We start from the raw sequence: 23,819 nt of genomic DNA, 5'->3' as shown, positions 1-23,819 counted from the left end.
AGCCGGACAGAGGAGCATTTAATCTTAAATAATCAAAGAAATGTAAGTAAAAATTGAGAAGGCTGATGAAACAAGGGCACAGTCCTGTACCGAGTTTTCAACAGAGAGAGTAAAAGAAAGATCAAGAAGGGAGAGGCAATTACAAATTGGTAACAGGCAAACACATTTTGGAGCGATCATGGGGGCTTACAATACATTGAGCGACTTCAAGTAAGCTCTAGCCAATAGTATCCACGGTACATTTAAACAATTGCCATAATGTGGAACTATTATAACAAGTCGACGTAACGTTTCGATCCCTAGCTCCTAGTATACAGGGATCATCATCAGGACTAAAGGATTTGTCAACGAAGTAATGCCTGGTAGGATTATAACACCAATGAATATTGAATAAAAGGAAGGAGAAAATAAAAATATACAAAAAGTCAGCATTTGCATACTCAAAAGGACAACATGTCAATTGTCATTTATGTGCTCAGGAGTGGAGCCGCATGCGACAATTGGTGATGGGAATAAACAAGTGATGAAGTGGAAATATATGAAGAGACTTGGTGAAATAATTTGTTTGGCGACGCACTTGTGCTGGAGGTGGATGCTAAACAAGGTGCCAGGTGATGGGTAAGACCTGTGGCATAATTATTAAGAAAATGATAATAGTGCATGAGAAGAAACGGCAGTTGGTGCGCCAAACTGTCATGCGGTGCGAGACGACGGTGTCAAGAGGTAGTGATATCCGTGCAAAGCGTCAGATGGACGGAAAGGATAATTACCATGGGGAAGGGGCTGGGGTGGAATAGAAGAGGTATGCGGTTTATTGTATATGCAACTTCAAGGAAGTGATTTCCTTCTGGTTCAAGGACGATGCAGCTCAAGTGGTCAGCCGCGTGGTCAGCCGCGTTGTGAAATCTGAAAACGGCACAATGGTTAGGAATGAACTAAGTCGGTGGCCAGGAGGGAGTCTTGCAGGAGAGAGGATGGCCTGCTTACCGTACAAAAAGGAGACACGCTTAAAAGTCAGGGAATAAGGAGCGCGTCTTGGTGTTGGAACAGGGTGGCAGCTACTTGTGCTGTCCGTAGTATTGAAGCGCTGTTGGCGGGAGAAAAGGAAATTGAGTTGGCATACGGGAATTGGTAAACTGACCGCAACTCTCCTGACAGGGGGGGCTTCTGTGAGGGACAAGATAAGGGTGTGAGATAAGCTTACCGTGATTGAATTGATATTGACGACACGCGTGTATTCAGGGAGGACTGATGAGGCGCGTCTATATCCGATATTCAGCCGGCAGCTACAATGGCTGTCCGCGTTCTGCTGAACGGAGGGGGAATCTCGTTAGTGGAGCGAAGATAGGGAGGGGGACACACGGTGTGAGCTAGGCAAGCGCTTACCTTGTCCGGGTCTTGCAGCCACAATGGGAAGTCCAAGACAGTCGACAATGGTGACTGGACTAGGACGAGTGAGGATTGGTTTATGTGAAAGCAACGATGGAAATGGAAGAAGGGCTGTGTCAATGCAATGCCAAGATCGGCGTGGATGCGGGGGCCATTTTGAATTGGGGAAGGAAGTGGTGTATGATTCAATAAAGTTACAACAGTCCCAGTGATTTGTGAGTGAAACAGGTCGTGACAACAAGTTAAAATGCATTACATTCAAAGAATTACGAACAATTTACATGTAAATTGTATATCTAGGCTTTTAAATAACTCAGATTCTGTTATTCAAGGAATGTGTCAGAAGGAAAAGTCTTTTGGATAACATTTCAAAGGAGCGTTGTCCAATCTTCAGACCTATTTAGGCCTTTTCGGATTGAGTCATATGTGATAATTGCTTTCAGTTTCTCTTTGTTTAGAATCTGGGCCATGTTGCCTCCACGTGGTGGTAGTTTAAGCACTTTCAACACTGTCCAGCGAATGTCGTCCTCATTGTGATTGGCCTCTCCGAAGTGATCAACTAGTGGCGCATTCGGAGTCTTGCACCTGATTCGGCTTCTGTGCTGGCAGATTCTTGTTTTTACTTTCTGCGTAGTTTGGCCTTGTTAGACCTGTCAGCCCTTTGGGTGGTCCCTCCTCATCATTATTTATTTTGTCCCACTTTTGCCTCAAACCCTGTTTGAATTTTTCCTTTTTGGGAACCACCAGACTTTTTCGTGTTGCTACAGATTCAGGGAGCCATTTTAGCTACCCCTGAAACTTCTGTCTGAGGGCCTGGAGCACAAAATGGTGGCCACCTGTGACATCACCAGCATCCACTGGAACCTACCAGCACCTTCCAGAACATTCCAGGAGATTCCAGAACTCTGTGACAGTTGGAGACCGTTTAGAATGTTGGGAGGATAAGAGAGGCAGTTGGCAGTTGGAGCTGGCAGTTGGCACCTGACTGGTGAAGAGAGAGGAGCACAACAGTGAAGGAGGAAGGAGTGAAGCAGCAGGGGTGGAAACTTGTGCCTGGAGTGGGGTCCATAAACCCACCCTTGATACTTGTCCCTACTGATGGATCCCAGCCTATAGCCCTGTGTGGGAAGAAGACAGAAGAAAACCATCCTAAGGACCTGGACAGCAGGAACAGGCCTTAGAACCAAGAAAACAGCAAGATTCTGACCTGAGAACTGGTTTCCCTGGAGTCCGGCGTCGAGTAGCCTGAGACCTGGAGCCCGAGGTGGAGAAGCGGCGCTGACTGAAGTAGCAGACGTCGTACCCGGAGCCGCCTGAGGTCGTGAGAGGGCGCCGACGGAGGTCGTGAGGAATACCAGAGGTCGAGGAGGAAGTGAACCGAGGTCGAGCGAGCGGCGTCATCCGAGGAGTGAAGTCCGCCCTCCGGAGTCGTCGGAGACCGAGGTAGAGGAGCACCGGAGGTCGGGAGTGAGGATCGCACTCCGGAGTCGCCCGGAGCCTGTGAGGAGGAGCACCGGAGGTCGGGGGTGAGGATCGCACCCCGGAGTCGCCGGAAGTCGACATCGAGGCCAGGCCGGCCGACGTCATCGGAGCCGAGAGCGCCATCGGACCGGAGCCGCCCGAAGTCGACATCGTGAAGAGACTGCCCGACGCCGTCGAATCGGAGGTCGAGATCGAACCGAGGCCACCGACATCGGACCGGAACCGCCTGCCGGCGTCGTCAAAGAACTGACATTGTGCCGAGGCCGCCGAGACCGAACCGGAACCGCCTCACGGCGTCGACACGACTCCAGCGGCGTCGGAACATCAGAAAAAGGGCAGTAAGTGGAGTAGAGGGCGCCTAAGGCCCTGTGGAGACCTGAGAGACTGCTCTAAGGGGCTAGGGAGGTGCTGAAACCCATCTGACTGTGCCTGGGGTGAACTGGGACTAACCTAGAGAGGTTGTGTGGAGAAGGAGAGCCAGGGCATTGGTATTTCCCCCCTTTGATCTACCTCAGTTTAGGCCTCAGCCTTGTCCCAGCCAGGGAGTAGCCTCCCCCCTCAAGCCTTCCACAACCCTACAAGCTGTGCCTGGGCCAAATCAGCCCTTAAGAAGTGAAGTGTCATCTGATTATATGAGGGGTGCTGTATACTTGTAATTATTTATTGGGGATACTGTATTTATTGAATTTTTATCTATTTATTGCTGCACTATATTTATAGGTCCACAGGACTGGATGGTGTACAATATTTATTGGTACAGTATTTATTGCCTCAAAGTATTTAATTGTCTGTATATATTGCACTTGTATTTATGCCCTGTTATTTATGATCACCCCTATTTATTTCATCAAACAGCAAATATTTATTTGACCTGCTCTATTTAAGAATGTATATATTGTGATTGACTTATTTATTTTCCCAATCAGCAACTAAGAGAAGAAAGATAAAGAAAGAATATTTTCATAATTTTTACGGTGTAGAGTCGTTTTTGGAACGGATGCACGCATGGTTCTTGTATGGGTATATTGTATGCTTAGCACTGCGCCTGTTTCCTGACCACTCGAGCCAAGCTACCACAGTGTGTTCGGGGAGTCCACCACCACCCTGCGGAGTGGGAGTGGTTTTCCAACATAAATTGGTGGCAGCGGTGGGATAGAGCTGTGCCTACATATACTCAACAATAACTGTGGGTAGTCCATAGGCCTACACCGGGAGTTTTCTCACAGCGGCCTTCCTAATTGTGGGTTTTTGTTTTTTTCAAATTTACTCTGGTGGTGGGAGGAGGTATTACTAAAGGTACCACCCTACATTGTTACTGCACAAAACCTGTCCTCTAACCTGAGTGGGCAAGATGGAGTTTGTACTGGAAGATTTAGAGACGTACACTGTGGCCCAACTCAGGGAGTTTTGCCAGCGGGAGGGGGTGTACTGTCCCCCAGGAGCAAAGAAGGGTGCACTCCAAACCAGCTTAAGGGCTTGGGGGGAGGCACGCCGAGAAAGCAAGGCTGAGGAGGAAGACAGGGATGGAGAGCCTAACCCCGAGGGGGCTGAGATGTACCAACCTGAGGTGGGGAACCTGTCAGCAGGGCCCAGGACACTTTCTAGGAAGGGCAGCACTGTCTCTAGCGGGGGCTTATCCAGCGTGGAGTTAGCAGATCGGAGAGAGAAAAGACAGCTCACATGGGATTTAGCAAAGCTGGAGAAGGAGAAGGAGGAACAGAGGTTGGCTCATGAGACGGAGAAAGAGAGGATGGCTCATGAGATAAGACTGAAAGAGATAGAGCTTCAGATCTTAAGAATTGGGGCACCAACTGTTCCTAATGGTGGCAGCAAAGACCAAGAAATCACCAGGGAATCCAAACCTTACCTGCCAAAGGACATAGTAGCTAGCTATGGGGCGGGTGACGACATCGCCAAGTGGCTAGCAGCCTATGAGGTCTCGTTGAGGGCCCATGGGGTTCCAGTGAAGTATTGGGGAGGAGGATTGTATAGGTACATGCCTCCAGCTGGTAGGGATGCTTTATTGGCCCTCGAAGAGGATGAGCAGACCCACTACCCCACCATGAAACTGGCGCTCATCAGAAAGTTTGGACTAACACCTGAAAAGTACAGACAGAAGTTCAGGGGTAGTCACAAACTGGGCACACAGAATTGGGTGGACTTCCTGGACTATGCAAAGAAGGCACTGGAAGGTTGGATTCAGGGCAGTGAAGTAAGGAACTACGAGGAGCTGTTTGACCTAGTACTGAAGGAACACCTACTCGAGAAATGTTTCCCTGAACTGCGGCAACACCTGGTGGATAGCAAGCTGACCAGCCCCCGGAAGCTTGCTGAGGAGGCGGACATTTGGGCTAGTACCCGGGTGTCCACAAGGGGGACTGGAGGGGATACTCAAAAGGCCGGACAGGGCGCCCCCCAGAAGAAAGAAGGAGGGGAAAAGAAAAAGGAGTTCTCCAAAGGCCCCCAAAATAACTTCCAAGGGAAGGGAACAGGATTCACCTCTAAGGCTAACCCACCCAGAAACCCTAATCCTGGCCAGAGCCAGCAGCCAAGGGTTGTCCATTGCTATGAGTGCGGTGGCGTTGGACACTATAAAGGAGATCCGAAGTGTCAGAAACGATCACCCCCTCCCACTGGAGGAAAGCCCCCCGGAGTAGCTAGTGTAGTGCTCGGGGAGGAGATGCCCTTAACTAAGGGAAGGGAGTGGGCGGGTGTCACTTTAGTGTCCCTGGGAGAACGGGAGATGGTTCCTAAGATCCAGGTGCCCGCAAATACCGCAAAGTATGGGCAGTGGATCACCATCAACGGCCAAAGGGGGGAGGCTCTGAGAGACACAGGAGCCAGTATGACTATGGTGCGTAGCCAACTGGTGTCTCCAGAGCAGGTAATTCCCGATGTGCTCCACCCAGCCGCGATGGCTGACGGCAGAACAGGTCACTATCCAGTGGCCGAGGTTCCCTTTGAATGGGGGGGGGTTGCAGGTTCACTTCGAGTTGCCGTAAGCCCTGCCGTGCCAGTCGATTGTCTGCTGGGCAATGACATGGAGCACAACGCTTGGAAGGAGGTGGAGTACCGGACTCACACCGAGATGCTGGGTACACCTGACTGGGCCTGTGTTAGCACAAGGTCCGAGACTACCCGAAGAGGGAGTTCATTCCGGCTGGAGCCTGGAACAAAGGCCCAGCCAGCTGCCAGTCAAGGGAAGAACCGAGGACAGGAGGAGCCTGCCTCGGCGTCTCCACCCCGTAGGACGGATAGGCCACCGGAGGTGGTGGGCCAGGAGTCTGCGGAGGGGGACGTTACCAACCTGGAGGACTTACCCATCCCGGCCGAGTGGCACGTGGAGGGAGGGCCGTCCAGGGAGGAATTCTGCCAGGGCCAGAGGGAGTGCCCTACCCTTGAGGGGCTGAGGCGACAGGCCGAAGCCCAGGCAGCAGGGAACGTTGAAGGGAACTACAGTGTTTACTGGGAGGATGGCCTCCTCTACAGTGAACCCAAGGCACCCCTACATGGATCGTCACGAGCCTTGGTAGTTCCTCAACGTTATCGAGCCTTCCTTTTAGAGTTGGCTCACGAGATACCATTGGCAGGACACCTGGGGCAAGACAAGACCTTCGCCCGTCTTGTCCCACACTTTTATTGGCCTCAGATGAAAGTGTCGTCCGATACCTACTGCCGGACATGTGTGTCTTGCCAAGCCAGTGGGAAAACAGGGGTGAAGCTGAAAGCTCCCCTGGAACCACTTCCTGTCGTTAGCACCCCCTTTGAAAGGGTGGGCATCGACATTGTGGGTCCATTAGATCCACCAACTACAGCTGGTCACAGGTTTATCCTGGTTCTGGTGGATCATGCCACAAGGTACCCAGAGGCAATACCTCTGAGGACCATAACAGCACCTGTTGTGGCTAGGGCCCTGATGGGAATCTTTACCCGAGTGGGTTTTCCCAAGGAAGTTGTGTCCGACAGGGGGACCAACTTCATGTCAGCATATATGCGGGCAATGTGGAAGGAGTGTGGAGTGACCTACCGGTTCACAACTCCTTACCACCCCCAGACCAATGGTCTGGTGGAGAGGTTTAATAAAACCTTGAAAGGCATGATCAGAAGTCTGCCTGAAAGCCTGCGGAGGAAATGGGACGTCCTCCTACCCTGTTTACTTTTTTCCTACAGGGAAGTGCCACAGAAGGGAGTGGGCTTCAGCCCCTTCGAGCTTCTGTATGGGCACCCTGTACGCGGACCTCTTAACCTGGTGAGAGACGGCTGGGAAAGAACTCCCAGAAAGCTCCCCCAGGATGTGGTGAGCTACATGCTGGCCTTCCGGAGCCAAATGGCTAAGTTGTGGAAGCAAGCTTCTGACAACTTGGAAGCCAGCCAAGCAGTGATGAAGGCGTGGTATGACCACAACGCTCACCCGGTGGAGTTGGAGCCTGGCCAGAAGGTGTGGGTGATCGAACCAGGAGAGCTTAGTGCCCTCCAGGATCGCTGGTCAGGACCCTTTGAGGTGTTGGAGAAGAAGGGTAAGGCTACCTACTTGGTGGACCTGAAGACCCCTCGTCAGCCCCTGCGGGTGCTGCATGCCAACCGCCTCAAACCCCACCACGAGAGGCCCGAAGTCATCTTGATGATGGTGACTGACGGAGGAGAGGACGTGGAAAGCGAGCCTCTCCCTGATCTGTTTGCGTCTCAGGAAAAGGATGGGTCGGTGGAGGGAGTGATTCTCTCCCCATCTCTAACTCCTGAACAGCAGGAGGACTGTCACCAGGTCCTGGGGCAGTACTCTTCGTTGTTCTCCCTTGTTCCGGGTAGGACTCACCTGTGCGTCCATGACGTGGACACAGGAGACAGCCCACCTGTGAAGTCCAAGATCTACCGGATGTCAGACAAGGTGAAGGCCAGCATTCATAGTGAAGTCACTAAGATGCTGGAGCTAGGAGTGATTGAACCTTCTAGCAGCCCCTGGTCCAGTCCGGTGGTGTTAGTACCAAAAGCTGCACCACCGGGTGCCCAACCAGAACTGAGGTTCTGTGTGGACTACCGGGGACTGAATTCAGTGACAAGAACTGATGCTCATCCGATCCCTAGGGCGGATGAATTGATTGACCGGCTGGGAGCTGCCCAATATCTAAGTACCTTTGACCTTACCTCTGGGTACTGGCAGATCTCTTTGACTGATGGAGCAAGGGAAAGGTCAGCCTTCTCCACGCCCAATGGCCACTACCAGTTCTGTGTGATGCCCTTTGGGCTCAAGAACGCACCTGCCACGTTTCAGCGCCTGGTAAACCAGATCCTCACCGGAATGGAGAGTTTCTCTGCTGCTTATCTGGATGACATAGCCGTCTTCAGTAGCAGCTGGGAGGATCACTTGCGTCACCTGCAAACTGTTCTCCAGGCCCTGAGACAAGCTGGATTGACGATCAAGGCCAGCAAGTGCCAGATCGGGCAGGGGTCGGTAGTGTACCTTGGACACTTGGTGGGTAGGGGAACGGTGCAACCCCTCCAGGCGAAGATCGAGGCCATCATGGCCTGGGAACCCCCCAAGACACAGACTGAGGTCCGAGCATTTTTGGGCCTCACGGGATACTATCGCCGCTTCGTGAAGGGGTACGGTACCATCGTAGCCCCTCTCACGGAGCTCACGTCCAAGAAACAACCTCGACGGGTAGTCTGGACGGAGGCTTGTCAGCAAGCCTTTGAGAAATTGAAGAAAGCCATGTGCGAGGCCCCGGTCTTAAGGGCCCCAGACTTTTCCAAGAAGTTCATTGTCCAGACAGATGCATCAGAACATGGCATTGGGGCAGTGTTATCGCAACTCAACGAAGAGGGTCTGGATCAACCCGTGGTCTTCCTATCCAGGAGACTACTTCCCAGGGAACAGAAGTGGAGTGCAATAGAGCGTGAAGCCTTTGCAGTGGTATGGGCTCTGAAGAAGTTGCGGCCATACCTGTTTGGCTCGCACTTCCTTGTTCAGACCGACCACAGACCCCTTCGTTGGCTGATGCAAATGAAGGGGGAGAATCCCAAGTTGTTGAGGTGGTCTATTTCCCTACAGGGGATGGACTTTCAGGTGGAACATCGGCCTGGAGTGGACCACGCCAATGCAGACGGTCTCTCAAGGTATTTCCGCCTTAGTGATGAGAACTCCCAAGGGGTTGGGTAGCTCTCCCCACTTTCAGCTGGGGGGGACGCGTGTTAGACCTGTCAGCCCTTTGGGTGGTCCCTCCTCATCATTATTTATTTTGTCCCACTTTTGCCTCAAACCCTGTTTGAATTTTTCCTTTTTGGGAACCACCAGACTTTTTCGTGTTGCTACAGATTCAGGGAGCCATTTTAGCTACCCCTGAAACTTCTGTCTGAGGGCCTGGAGCACAAAATGGTGGCCACCTGTGACATCACCAGCATCCACTGGAACCTACCAGCACCTTCCAGAACATTCCAGGAGATTCCAGAACTCTGTGACAGTTGGAGACCGTTTAGAATGTTGGGAGGATAAGAGAGGCAGTTGGCAGTTGGAGCTGGCAGTTGGCACCTGACTGGTGAAGAGAGAGGAGCACAACAGTGAAGGAGGAAGGAGTGAAGCAGCAGGGGTGGAAACTTGTGCCTGGAGTGGGGTCCATAAACCCACCCTTGATACTTGTCCCTACTGATGGATCCCAGCCTATAGCCCTGTGTGGGAAGAAGACAGAAGAAAACCATCCTAAGGACCTGGACAGCAGGAACAGGCCTTAGAACCAAGAAAACAGCAAGATTCTGACCTGAGAACTGGTTTCCCTGGAGTCCGGCGTCGAGTAGCCTGAGACCTGGAGCCCGAGGTGGAGAAGCGGCGCTGACTGAAGTAGCAGACGTCGTACCCGGAGCCGCCTGAGGTCGTGAGAGGGCGCCGACGGAGGTCGTGAGGAATACCAGAGGTCGAGGAGGAAGTGAACCGAGGTCGAGCGAGCGGCGTCATCCGAGGAGTGAAGTCCGCCCTCCGGAGTCGTCGGAGACCGAGGTAGAGGAGCACCGGAGGTCGGGAGTGAGGATCGCACTCCGGAGTCGCCCGGAGCCTGTGAGGAGGAGCACCGGAGGTCGGGGGTGAGGATCGCACCCCGGAGTCGCCGGAAGTCGACATCGAGGCCAGGCCGGCCGACGTCATCGGAGCCGAGAGCGCCATCGGACCGGAGCCGCCCGAAGTCGACATCGTGAAGAGACTGCCCGACGCCGTCGAATCGGAGGTCGAGATCGAACCGAGGCCACCGACATCGGACCGGAACCGCCTGCCGGCGTCGTCAAAGAACTGACATTGTGCCGAGGCCGCCGAGACCGAACCGGAACCGCCTCACGGCGTCGACACGACTCCAGCGGCGTCGGAACATCAGAAAAAGGGCAGTAAGTGGAGTAGAGGGCGCCTAAGGCCCTGTGGAGACCTGAGAGACTGCTCTAAGGGGCTAGGGAGGTGCTGAAACCCATCTGACTGTGCCTGGGGTGAACTGGGACTAACCTAGAGAGGTTGTGTGGAGAAGGAGAGCCAGGGCATTGGTATTTCCCCCCTTTGATCTACCTCAGTTTAGGCCTCAGCCTTGTCCCAGCCAGGGAGTAGCCTCCCCCCTCAAGCCTTCCACAACCCTACAAGCTGTGCCTGGGCCAAATCAGCCCTTAAGAAGTGAAGTGTCATCTGATTATATGAGGGGTGCTGTATACTTGTAATTATTTATTGGGGATACTGTATTTATTGAATTTTTATCTATTTATTGCTGCACTATATTTATAGGTCCACAGGACTGGATGGTGTACAATATTTATTGGTACAGTATTTATTGCCTCAAAGTATTTAATTGTCTGTATATATTGCACTTGTATTTATGCCCTGTTATTTATGATCACCCCTATTTATTTCATCAAACAGCAAATATTTATTTGACCTGCTCTATTTAAGAATGTATATATTGTGATTGACTTATTTATTTTCCCAATCAGCAACTAAGAGAAGAAAGATAAAGAAAGAATATTTTCATAATTTTTACGGTGTAGAGTCGTTTTTGGAACGGATGCACGCATGGTTCTTGTATGGGTATATTGTATGCTTAGCACTGCGCCTGTTTCCTGACCACTCGAGCCAAGCTACCACAGTGTGTTCGGGGAGTCCACCACCACCCTGCGGAGTGGGAGTGGTTTTCCAACAGGCCTATATAGATCTTTTGGCATGGACACATGATGAGGTAAATTACATTTGCAGTGTTGCAGTTGGAAAAGGAATTACTGATTGCTGTGATGTTGTTAAAGGTGAAACTTTTTCCTTCCATTGAAAACACACAAACATTACAATTTCTGCATTTGAAATGCCCTAGGATGGGCGGGAGGCCCCAAGTGCCCTCGAGAGTAGAAGTGTTGACAGTAGAGGGCAGAGCAGCGCGGATCAGGTGATCCTTTAGATTTTTGTTCTTTTTAAAGGCAAAAAGTGGTTTGTCTAGTGTCAGTGTTCCTGCATTCAAGATGGGCCAGTGAAGGAGTATCATTTTTCTCAGTTTGTTTGAGACTGGCGAGAAAGTGGTTACACAGGCTAATCGTTCAGTTTGTTTTTTTGGTTTGGGGGTTAACAGAATTTCCCTCGGACAGTACCATGCACGTTTGGAGGCATTTTTAATGATTCCCTTGGGGTATTGCTTTCAATTTTGAGGAGAGATAGTTTGCTTCTCTAAAATAGTCGGTCTTGCAAGAGCAATTTCTCCTTATTCTCAGGAACTGGGAATAGGATAGTGAGTCTCTGAGGGCCCTAGGGTGGTTGCTTGTGTAATTCAGTAGAGTATTACGCTCTGTTGGTTTCCGGTACAATCGTGTTAGTAATTCCCCTACACAGTGGAATATTGTAAGGTCTAAGAAGGCAATGGATTCTTTGTCAGTCGTGACAGTGAATGATAAACCTGAACAGTTATTATTCATCCAGTGTACAAAAGATGTTATGGATTCTGTGTTCTCCTGCCAGATTATAAAGATGTCATCTATATATCTGCGCCAAAGGCAAATGCATGGGAAGAAAGGGTTAGAATCAGTAAGAATGACATTGGATTCTAGTTGGTCCATAAACAGAACTGCCAGATTTGGGGCAAAAATTTTGCCCATTGAGGTTCCTTTGATCTGTTGGTAGTAGGTGTTGTCAAAAACAAAAAAGTTTCGTGTGAGGCAGATTTCTAGGAGTTGCAAAATAAACATGGTAGGAACAGCATGGGGACGTGGTCTTGTGTCGAGAATCTTTTTAATTGCTAACAGGGCGGTTGTCTGTGGTATGTTGGTATATAGTGATTCAACGTCCATAGTACATAGTGTTTCATATGCTGGGTTGTATGGATGATGTTCAACGAGATTGATCATTGCCATTGAATCCCTCACGGTGCATTGTGTGTTAGGAACAAATTCTTTTATGAAGAAGTCTACATATGCACCTAATGGTTCTAGAATTGAGCCACAGGCTGAAACAATGGGACGGCCTGGGGGGTTGGTAATGTTTTTATGAATTTTGGGTAATGTATATATGACTGGGGTTCGTGGAGTTTTCACATTCAAATAGATGAATTCTTTTTTGGAAAGAAACCCAGTGCGGAGACCATCTGTGGTTATTTTATGGATTATCTCCTGAATTTCTTTTGTGGGATTTTTTGCCAGTATCAAGTAATGATCTTTATTGTCCAACTGTCGTTAAATTTCAGCGACGTAGGCTGCCTTTTCTTGTAGGACTATGCCACCACCTTTGTCTGCGCTTTTAATGATTAGCGAGTCTTTCTCTTTGAGTTGACCGATTGCTAATTTTTCTTTCAATGTAAGATTGAAAGGAATGAAGTGTTTGTTGTTCTGGATAATGGCGAGATCTTTTAGAACCATTTTTTCAAAGGTGATTATTTCAGATGGGATCATTCCCGCTGAAGGTGAGAAATTAGATGGTGGTCGAAAAGGAGTGTTTTTGATTTGTTCAGGAGTGGGGTGCAGTTGGAAAAAGGCTTGGAGGCGAATTCGTCTAAAAAATCTGAGAAGTTCTGTATGGAGTTCCATAAAGTTGGGTGGCACAGTGGGGACAAATGATAAACCTTTTCTGAGGAGAGAAAGTTCATCTGCAGCGAGTAAATGGCTCGATAAGTTGAAGATGGGGATGGTGTCGATGTATTGGGTGGGAGAATGATCATTATTTACCATTGGTAGAAGTTGTTGCGTGTCCTGCGTTCTCCCGGAGGGTTGTACCATCTTTGGTTTCTCTTGCCCCTTCCTCGTTGTGGGGGTTCCTGGGGACCTCTGGCTAAAAAAGGCAGTTGTTGGGCGCCTCCACGTCTTGTGGTGCTGGTGCCTCACCTGGGTCGGAATTATCGGATGATTCCGCTGATGTATCTGAAAATCCTACAAGATTTTGGCGTCTGTTGTATCTGCCCCAAGGGCGATTATTTTGGTAGGTGCCGTAAGATCTATTGGTATAGAAGTCTTTGTGTAAATAAGGATAAGTAGCCTCTGTGCTGTAAGATCTAAGATCTTTTTTTATTTTGTTTGACTTCTTATTTTGCTCTATTCTATGAAAGTCTGATACGGTTTTCTCGATCTGTTCTAATAATTTCTTGGCCTCTGAGGTGGGATTAGAATCTTGAATTTGTTTGTAGAGGTCTGAAATTTCTGTCTCCAAGGCTTTCAATGTTTCTGTAGCAATATCTATACCTAAAACTAACCAATGACGTGAGCATGTGGTTCCTATGTAACTGAAGTTTGTTATGTACTTAGGGTTATCGGTAAAGATCCCAGGAATATTGCGCACTTGTAGGCCAAGAGGAATGACTTCTGCTTTGAGATATTCAGTGAGCATTAATACTATAAGTTGTAGACGAACCTGTTTCTTCTTAAGTTTCTCTAGTTGCTCGGGTATTGAGGTATTGAGTGTTGTGGGTAGATCTGTGGTGTCAGATAGTAAGGAAGGTCCTGAGCATAGTTGTTTGATATAGTCGTCAGTGTATAGAGGTGCAAAAGCTGACATATTATGATAGGCAGTGAAGTAGGAAGTTAGAAGTAATTTAGAATAGTTTGGAATTTAAAAAAGTGAAGTGAAAATCAAAGTGAAAAACAATACTAGGTAGGCCCGACCAAAAATTTGGTTGGGAAGGGTAGAACAAACCCTTGCAATCCAGCGATTGCGCTATGTAGTAGTACAAGTAACAAGGGAACCCGGTAGAGGTAGCTAAGGACCACGGGTACAAACTTATTTTGTTAACAAAAGTCCCTAGCTTAATTTTAGTTAGGAAATAATGATTTTACATAGACTTCAATGAGACCTATGTGAGTTCCTCCTGTGTCCAGCCGGACAGAGGAGCATTTAATCTTAAATAATCAAAGAAATGTAAGTAAAAATTGAGAAGGCTGATGAAACAAGGGCACAGTCCTGTACCGAGTTTTCAACAGAGAGAGTAAAAGAAAGATCAAGAAGGGAGAGGCAATTACAAATTGGTAACAGGCAAACACATTTTGGAGCGATCATGGGGGCTTACAATACATTGAGCGACTTCAAGTAAGCTCTAGCCAATAGTATCCACGGTACATTTAAACACTCTACACACTGACGACTATATCAAACAACTATGCTCAGGACCTTCCTTACTATCTGACACCACAGATCTACCCACAACACTCAATACCTCAATACCCGAGCAACTAGAGAAACTTAAGAAGAAACAGGTTTGTCTACAACTTATGGTTTTAATGCTCACTGAATATCTCAAAGCAGAAGTCATTCCTCTTGGCCTACAAGTGCGCAATATTCCTGGGATCTTTACCGATAACCCTAAGTACATAACAAACTTCAGTTACATAGGAACCACATGCTCACGTCATTGGTTAGTTTTAGGTATAGATATTGCTACAGAAACATTGAAAGCCTTGGAGACAGAAATTTCAGACCTCTACAAACAAATTCAAGATTCTAATCCCACCTCAGAGGCCAAGAAATTATTAGAACAGATCGAGAAAACCGTATCAGACTTTCATAGAAGAGAGCAAAATAAGAAGTCAAACAAAATTAAAAAAGATCTTAGATCTTACAGCACAGAGGCTACTTATCCTTATTTACACAAAGACTTCTATACCAATAGATCTTACGGCACCTACCAAAATAATCGCCCTTGGGGCAGATACAACAGACGCCAAAATCTTGTAGGATTTTCAGATACATCAGCGGAATCATCCGATAATTCTGACCCAGGTGAGGGCACCAGCACCACAAGACGTGGAGGCGCCCAACAACCGCCTTTATTAGCTAGAGGTCCCCAGGAACCCCCACAACGAGGAAGGGGCAAGAGAAACCAAAGATGGTACAACCCTCCGGGAGAACGCAGGACACGCAACAACTTCTACCAATGGTAAATAATGATCATTCTCCCACCCAATACATCGACACCATCCCCATCTTCAACTTATCGAGCCATTTACTCGCTGCAGATGAACTTTCTCTCCTCAGAAAAGGTTTATCATTTGTCCCCACTGTGCCACCCAACTTTATGGAACTCCATACAGAACTTCTCAGATTTTTTAGACGAATTCGCCTCCAAGCCTTTTTCCAACTGCACCCCACTCCTGAACAAATCAAAAACACTCCTTTTCGACCACCATCTAATTTCTCACCTTCAGCGGGAATGATCCCATCTGAAATAATCACCTTTGAAAAAATGGTTCTAAAAGATCTCGCCATTATCCAGAACAACAAACACTTCATTCCTTTCAATCTTACATTGAAAGAAAAATAAGTAATCGGTCAACTCAAAGAGAAAGACTCGCTAATCATTAAAAGCGCAGACAAAGGTGGTGGCATAGTCCTACAAGAAAAGGCAGCCTACGTCGCTGAAATTCAACGACAGTTGGACAATAAAGATCATTACTTGATACTGGCAAAAAATCCCACAAAAGAAATTCAGGAGATAATCCATAAAATACCCACAGATGGTCTCCGCACTGGGTTTCTTTCCAAAAAAGAATTCATCTATTTGAATGTGAAAACTCCACGAACCCCAGTCATATATACACTACCCAAAATTCATAAAAACATTACCAACCCCCCAGGCCGTCCCATTGTTTCAGCCTGTGGCTCAATTCTAGAACCATTAGGTGCATATGTAGACTTCTTCATAAAAGAATTTGTTCCTAACACACAATGCTACGTGAGGGATTCAATGGCAATGATCAATCTCGTTGAACATCATCCATACAACCCAGCATATGAAACACTATGTACTATGGACGTTGAATCACTATATACCAACATACCACAGACAACCGCCCTGTTAGCAATTAAAAAGATTCTCGACACAAGACCACGTCCCCATGCTGTTCCTACCACGTTTATTTTGCAACTCCTAGAAATCTGCCTCACACGAAACTTTTTTGTTTTTGACAACACCTACTACCAACAGATCAAAGGAACCTCAATGGGCGCAATTTTTGCCCCAAATCTGGCAGTTCTGTTTATGGACCAACTAGAATCCAATGTCATTCTTACTGATTCTAACCCTTTCTTCCCATGCATTTGCCTTTGGCGCAGATATATAGATGACATCTTTATAATCTGGCAGGAGAACACAGAATCCATAACATCTTTTGTACACTGGATGAATAATAACTGTTCAGGTTTATCATTCACTGTCACGACTGACAAAGAATCCATTGCCTTCTTAGACCTTACAATATTCCACTGTGAAGGGGAATTACTAACACGATTGTACCGGAAACCAACAGAGCGTAATACTCTACTGAATTACACAAGCAACCACCCTAGGGCCCTCAGAGACTCACTACCCTATTCCCAGTTCCTGAGAATAAGGAGAAATTGCTCTTGCAAGACCGACTATTTTAGAGAAGCAAACTATCTCTCCTCAAAATTGAAAGCAAGAGGCTACCCCAAGGGAATCATTAAAAATGCCTCCAAACGCGCATGGTACTGTCCGAGGGAAATTCTGTTAACCCCCAAACCAAAAAAACAAACTGAACGATTAGCCTGTGTAACCACTTTCTCGCCAGTCTCAAACAAACTGAGAAAAATGATACTCCTTCACTGGCCCATCTTGAATGCAGGAACACTGACACTAGACAAACCACTTTTTGCCTTTAAAAAGAACAAAAATCTAAAGGATCACCTGATCCGCGCTGCTCTGCCCTCTACTGTCAACACTTCTACTCTCGAGGGCACTTGGGGCCTCCCGCCCATCCTAGGGCATTTCAAATGCAGAAATTGTAATGTTTGTGTGTTTTCAATGGAAGGAAAAAGTTTCACCTTTAACAACATCACAGCAATCAGTAATTCCTTTTCCAACTGCAACACTGCAAATGTAATTTACCTCATCATGTGTCCATGCTAAAAGATCTATATAGGCCAAACTACGCAGAAAGTAAAAACAAGAATCTGCCAGCACAGAAGCCGAATCAGGTGCAAGACTCCGAATGCGCCACTAGTTGATCACTTCGGAGAGGCCAATCACAATGAGGACGACATTCGCTGGACAGTGTTGAAAGTGCTTAAACTACCACCACGTGGAGGCAACATGTCCCAGATTCTAAACAAAGAGGAACTGAAAGCAATTATCACATATGACTCAATCCGAAAAGGCCTAAATAGGTCTGAAGATTGGACAACGCTCCTTTGAAATGTTATCCAAAAGACTTTTCCTTCTGACACATTCCTTGAATAACAGAATCTGAGTTATTTAAAAGCCTAGATATACAATTTACATGTAAATTGTTCGTAATTCTTTGAATGTAATGCATTTTAACTTGTTGTCACGACCTGTTTCACTCACAAATCACTGGGACTGTTGTAACTTTATTGAATCATACACCACTTCCTTCCCCAATTCAAAATGGCCCCCGCATCCACGCCGATCTTGGCATTGCATTGACACAGCCCTTCTTCCATTTCCATCGTTGCTTTCACATAAACCAATCCTCACTCGTCCTAGTCCAGTCACCATTGTCGACTGTCTTGGACTTCCCATTGTGGCTGCAAGACCCGGACAAGGTAAGCGCTTGCCTAGCTCACACCGTGTGTCCCCCTCCCTATCTTCGCTCCACTAACGAGATTCCCCCTCCGTTCAGCAGAACGCGGACAGCCATTGTAGCTGCCGGCTGAATATCGGATATAGACGCGCCTCATCAGTCCTCCCTGAATACACGTGTGTCGTCAATATCAATTCAATCACGGTAAGCTTATCTCACACCCTTATCTTGTCCCTCACAGAAGCCCCCCCTGTCAGGAGAGTTGCGGTCAGTTTACCAATTCCCGTATGCCAACTCAATTTCCTTTTCTCCCGCCAACAGCGCTTCAATACTACGGACAGCACAAGTAGCTGTCACCCTGTTCCAACACCAAGACGCGCTCCTTATTCCCTGACTTTTAAGCGTGTCTCCTTTTTGTACGGTAAGCAGGCCATCCTCTCTCCTGCAAGACTCCCTCCTGGCCACCGACTTAGTTCATTCCTAACCATTGTGCCGTTTTCAGATTTCACAACGTGGCTGACCACGCGGCTGACCACTTGAGCTGCATCGTCCTTGAACCAGAAGGAAATCACTTCCTTGAAGTTGCATATACAATAAACCGCATACCTCTTCTATTCCACCCCAGCCCCTTCCCCTTGGTAATTATCCTTTCCGTCCATTCTGACGCTTTGCACGGATATCACTACCTCTTGACACCGTCGTCTCGCACCGCATGACAGTTTGGCGCACCAACTGCCGTTTCTTCTCATGCACTATTATCATTTTCTTAATAATTATGCCACAGGTCTTACCCATCACCTGGCACCTTGTTTAGCATCCACCTCCAGCACAAGTGCGTCGCCAAACAAATTATTTCACCAAGTCTCTTCATATATTTCCACTTCATCACTTGTTTATTCCCATCACCAATTGTCGCATGCGGCTCCACTCCTGAGCACATAAATGACAATTGACATGTTGTCCTTTTGAGTATGCAAATGCTGACTTTTTGTATATTTTTATTTTCTCCTTCCTTTTATTCAATATTCATAGGCGTTATAATCCTACCAGGCATTACTTCGTTGACAAATCCTTTAGTCCTGATGATGATCCCTGTATACTAGGAGCTAGGGATCGAAACGTTACGTCGACTTGTTATAATAGTTCCACATTATGGCAATTGTTTAAATGTACCGTGGATACTATTGGCTAGAGCTTACTTGAAGTCGCTCAATGTATTGTAAGCCCCCATGATCGCTCCAAAATGTGTTTGCCTGTTACCAATTTGTAATTGCCTCTCCCTTCTTGATCTTTCTTTTACTCTCTCTGTTGAAAACTCGGTACAGGACTGTGCCCTTGTTTCATCAGCCTTCTCAATTTTTACTTACATTTCTTTGATTATTTAAGATTAAATGCTCCTCTGTCCGGCTGGACACAGGAGGAACTCACATAGGTCTCATTGAAGTCTATGTAAAATCATTATTTCCTAACTAAAATTAAGCTAGGGACTTTTGTTAACAAAATAAGTTTGTACCCGTGGTCCTTAGCTACCTCTACCGGGTTCCCTTGTTACTTATACTACTATGGTGTTCCATCAACGGCATCTGCTGTAGCTACATCCAACATGTGTCTGTGTGTAGATGCCCATGTCACACTATTACGCACACCAGGACACATGTGGAATAACACGTAACGTGTGTCTGTATGCATCGAACAGGGACTTGTGAGCTTAGGACATATCAGCGTAGTCACAATGTCTGTGTGATCATTTTTGACATGTACCCCTTCATGGCAAGGTGTGTGGTCTGTCCTTTTTCCATGACATGTGACCTGTGCGTCTAGCTTGCCGGCAGCTGTCTGTATGAGATAACATCCTTCAAATGCACATATGTGGATGTATGTCACTCCTGTAATGTGTCTGGCTGTTCACTCACACTGGCCCACAGCTACTTTCATGGCATGTCATGTAGACCTTGACAATCCACGTTTGTAGCTGGCTCTTGGTAGGAGTATCACCTGGCTGGCATACGTGTGCAGGATGTATTGCACAGACCAGACTCTGTATGTAGCATATGTGTATTAGCTGTTGAACATGTGCTCAGTTCTTTGACATTGGTGTAGTAATGTACTCAATCATCGTTATTCCTTCCAAATTTCTGCAGGGCACCGCCTCTCCCCCGACCAATGCCAGACTTAGCTGCCATGAGGGAACGTGACTGCATACGCCGCTACAGATTCCCCCAACAGTTAATTGTGGACCTGACAAACAGGCTGGCCCCACACCTCCAACCGCGACACAGTAATCCGACTGCACTGACCCCCAAGATGAAGGTGATGTCAGCCCTACATGTCTTTGCCACCGGTACGTTTCAATTGACCGTAGCTGATGTGGGTGGCATGTCCCAGACCATGTTCAGCCGTGTCCTGCATGATGTTTTAGAAGCCATGTTGGAGCACCTGGATGAATTCATCCATTTTCCAACTCCTGAGCAGTTGACAGGTATCAAGGGTGAGTTCTATGCCCTGGGAAGGATGCCCCATGTAATTGGGTCCATTGATGGGACACATGTGGCTTTGGCACCACCACAGGCACAGGAGGTAGCCTTTCGTAACCGTAAACATTACCACTCCATTAATGCCCTTGTGGTGTGTCTTGCTAACATGGTGATTTCCCATGTCTGTTCACGTTTTCCAGGGTCAGCACACGATGCCTACATCATGAGGCGTAGCAGGGTGCCAGAAATGATGCTGCAGCTGCACAACGAACGAGCATGTCTTGTTGGTGGGTAGACTCTGTTTGTCCAGTATTCAGCGGTATCTTAGTATGTGACGGCATCTCCTGACCCACTTCTTTCCATGATGTTTCCATGTAGGGGACTCTGGCTATCCCAACATGCCATGGCTGGTGACGCCTCTCTGCAACCCAAGAACAGCTGCAGATCACCGTTACAACAACGCCCATGGGCAGACCAGGCGAGTGATTGAGAGGACGTTTGGCCTCCTGAAGAGCCGATTCCGTTGCCTCCACAAGACCGATGGGTCCCTCCCATATGCACCGGTGAAGGTCTGCAAAATCTTCCTCGTGTGCTGCATGCTGCACAACATGGCAGTGGAGAAAGCTGTGCCACTCATCCTGGATCCCGATGAGCAGGAACATCCACCCGTGGAGGATGACGGCCTTGGTCACGAGGCAAGTGAGGAGGAGGAGGAGGAGGAGGAGGAGGAGGAGGACATCCGGAGTCAGCTCATACGCAACTTCTTCTCATAATGGTGAGTCCCTGGGTCTGAGTGTGCACGCTTGGAGCCTTGTGTGGCATGTGTTGCAATGTGTGTGTCCAGCTGACTGTATGCAAAGTGACTTTGAGGTGTGTGCTGATGTGTCACTCGAGTGCTGATGTCATGCCACACATTTTAGCTGACACACTCAATTGACAACTAGCATGGTGTCAACCTTATTCATGTAGAGTACATGACCATGCATGCGGATGACTATGTGTTTCTTGACTTCTTGTGTGTCTCTCATCCCCAGGTATTTGCGCATGCTGTCTGCTCGTGGCATCGTTGTGCTCCTGCTATTCCTCATGAGTAATGCAACCTGTGCTGAATCAGCGTTACATGCACGGACATGGTGAGAAGTCTCCGTTGGGTAAGGATTGCAGCAAGGCTTTTTGGGTGTGGTAGTTGTTTGTAATGTGTGGGCACTGCTCCTGTGCAGGTATTGTTACTATGCATACATGTCGACTCACCATGGGGCACATAACATGTAGCATGACTCACATGAATTGATAGTCACACTTCGTGACAGTCATCTGTTATGGGATTGTGGATTTTGATGAAGGCATCTATGTGTGTACAACTTCCCTCGGAAACATACGGGAGGCTACGGGTGGACATATTACGGGACATCCCCATGAGAGGCTCAATGGGGAATTGCAGCCTCTTCGTGTGCAGCAGGGGATGTTTGGCTCACCCCCTTCACTTGTGTGCCACTCCCATGGATTGACAGCATCTGTGGTGCGAAGGGGGTGTCCAGTGTAGGTCCCACATGTTAATCCAAAAGACCATGTGAGTCTGTTAATATTAATGCATTTCCATATGTGTGAGCCTGAGTAATAAAGGTGTTCCTCAGCCTCCAAGGTGCCTCATCTCTGTCAATGGAAGGTCTCTTGCCACTGTGCATGCGCCATCTCTGGCATGGTTGTCAAGGATTGTGCATATGAGTCTATGTGTAGATTAGCAACCTGCATGCTGTTCTACATGTATTTGATTCTCTATTGGGCATGACGTCCATGGCTGTGTATGTGTTTTGGTATGTTGGTCCCCACAACGGGCCGTCAACACCTTCTGGGGTGTGTTTCCTGTGCTCAGCTTGGCCTTCAGTTTCATGATCCGGTGTCAGTCATCTTTGGGGATTGTGCATCCTTTGTCTCTGGGTGTGCCATTGAAAACCGGTCACTCCTTCCTTGACATACACCTGTTGCAGTAGTCCTTTCTGACATCCTAGTCTTTGTGTGGAAATTGTGGCATAGTTCCCAGGACATGCCGCCTGCTGTTGCAGCCACTGCAGCAAGGGCACACAAAGTTTTCTGGTTTGGCAACACACACACATCAAAGATGCTCCTCCCTTCCTCCATCAACCCATTCATTTGGCTGTCATCAGCTTGTCTGTGCCACAGTTGCGGCCATGCCGTCCCAAAGGCTGGACCGTCTGCAAATGCAACGTGCACATTGCACGAGCCTCATGTCCTTGCATGACCCACATCACACTACAGTCTGATGTTGCAGCCACCCTCCAAGCAATGTCCATCCACACATCTGCCGCCAGCTCTCAGGCATACACTAAGCGCACACACAACACCTTTGCATGATGAGTGTGCAACTCCGACTGCCTACACAGTGCTGCCACGCCTTCCAGGCCCTGTCACACCCACCAGGTCATGTCCCTCCTACTCCCCACCAGCTCTGTACCCCGGCAAGGACATGGGAGTGGGACTCAAGGCTTCTGCATGCAGTATGCTGTCGTTGTGAGGCACATGGCACAGGTATAATCTGTCAGCGTGTCAAACTACAATGTGTCCAGGACCCCCCTCTCCACCATCACATGCGCACACAACCTCATCATCAACTCGTATGCCATTGACAGCCAGGTGCTTCTCACCCTCACCAAGGGCGCAGACATTGCCAGTTCCAATATTCCAGATTGCATGAGATCCATTGATGAATGGCAGAACAGCAGCCACCTGAGGCTGGACTTGTACAGGACTGAGGTCAACATCTGAGGATTGTCCCCTTACAGCTGGGTCAACTGCTTGTGTCCCACCCGCAGAAGCCCCGCACAAGCACCCAGTGTCCATGCACACAAGATGGTGTGCATCATGGATTGCTTGCTCACATTTGCCATGGTAATCACCAGCATCTGTGCCTCAGACTGCAACACCCTCTGCATTATGCACATGATCTCCAGATAGATCCACTCCAAGGAAAGACGGACCATCCCCCAGGTCCACGACAACATCCGTGTCAAATACTGCCCTGCCCTCTACGGGGCAGCCACATCCAAACTCCCAGGACACTTGTCCACATCCAGGCAGCATCTGCACACCTCAGCTGCAACATCCCGCGCCCCAGCCACATCACCGTCCAGCAGAGATAGCTGCAATGGATCACTGTGTGCTGCAGGATGACCTTCAGACTCCCCACCCACACTCAGGAGCCAGGCCACAACCCCGACCCAACACCAACCTTGTACCACTGTCATCCGAGACCCCGTAGTGCCATCTCCGTGCATCCAACCCTGACCTGGTCACCAATCTTCAGATCCACCGTACTCCAGCATGCAGGACATAGTTCTCCCACCTGGGAACACATACCTGGGACTCCCTCCCCGGGAACCTCCGAATGAGGCATGACCTCTACGCCTTAAAGGTACTCTTCCAAATAAGTCTGTCGGCACAGTATTGAATGAACCCCCTCAGCAGCTTGAGGCCATC

The sequence above is a fragment of the Triturus cristatus genome, chromosome 1_1, assembly GCF_964204655.1.
Source record: "Triturus cristatus chromosome 1_1, aTriCri1.1, whole genome shotgun sequence".
Taxonomy (NCBI): Eukaryota; Metazoa; Chordata; class Amphibia; order Caudata; family Salamandridae; genus Triturus; species Triturus cristatus.
Note: the sequence above shows the minus strand (reverse complement) of the source record.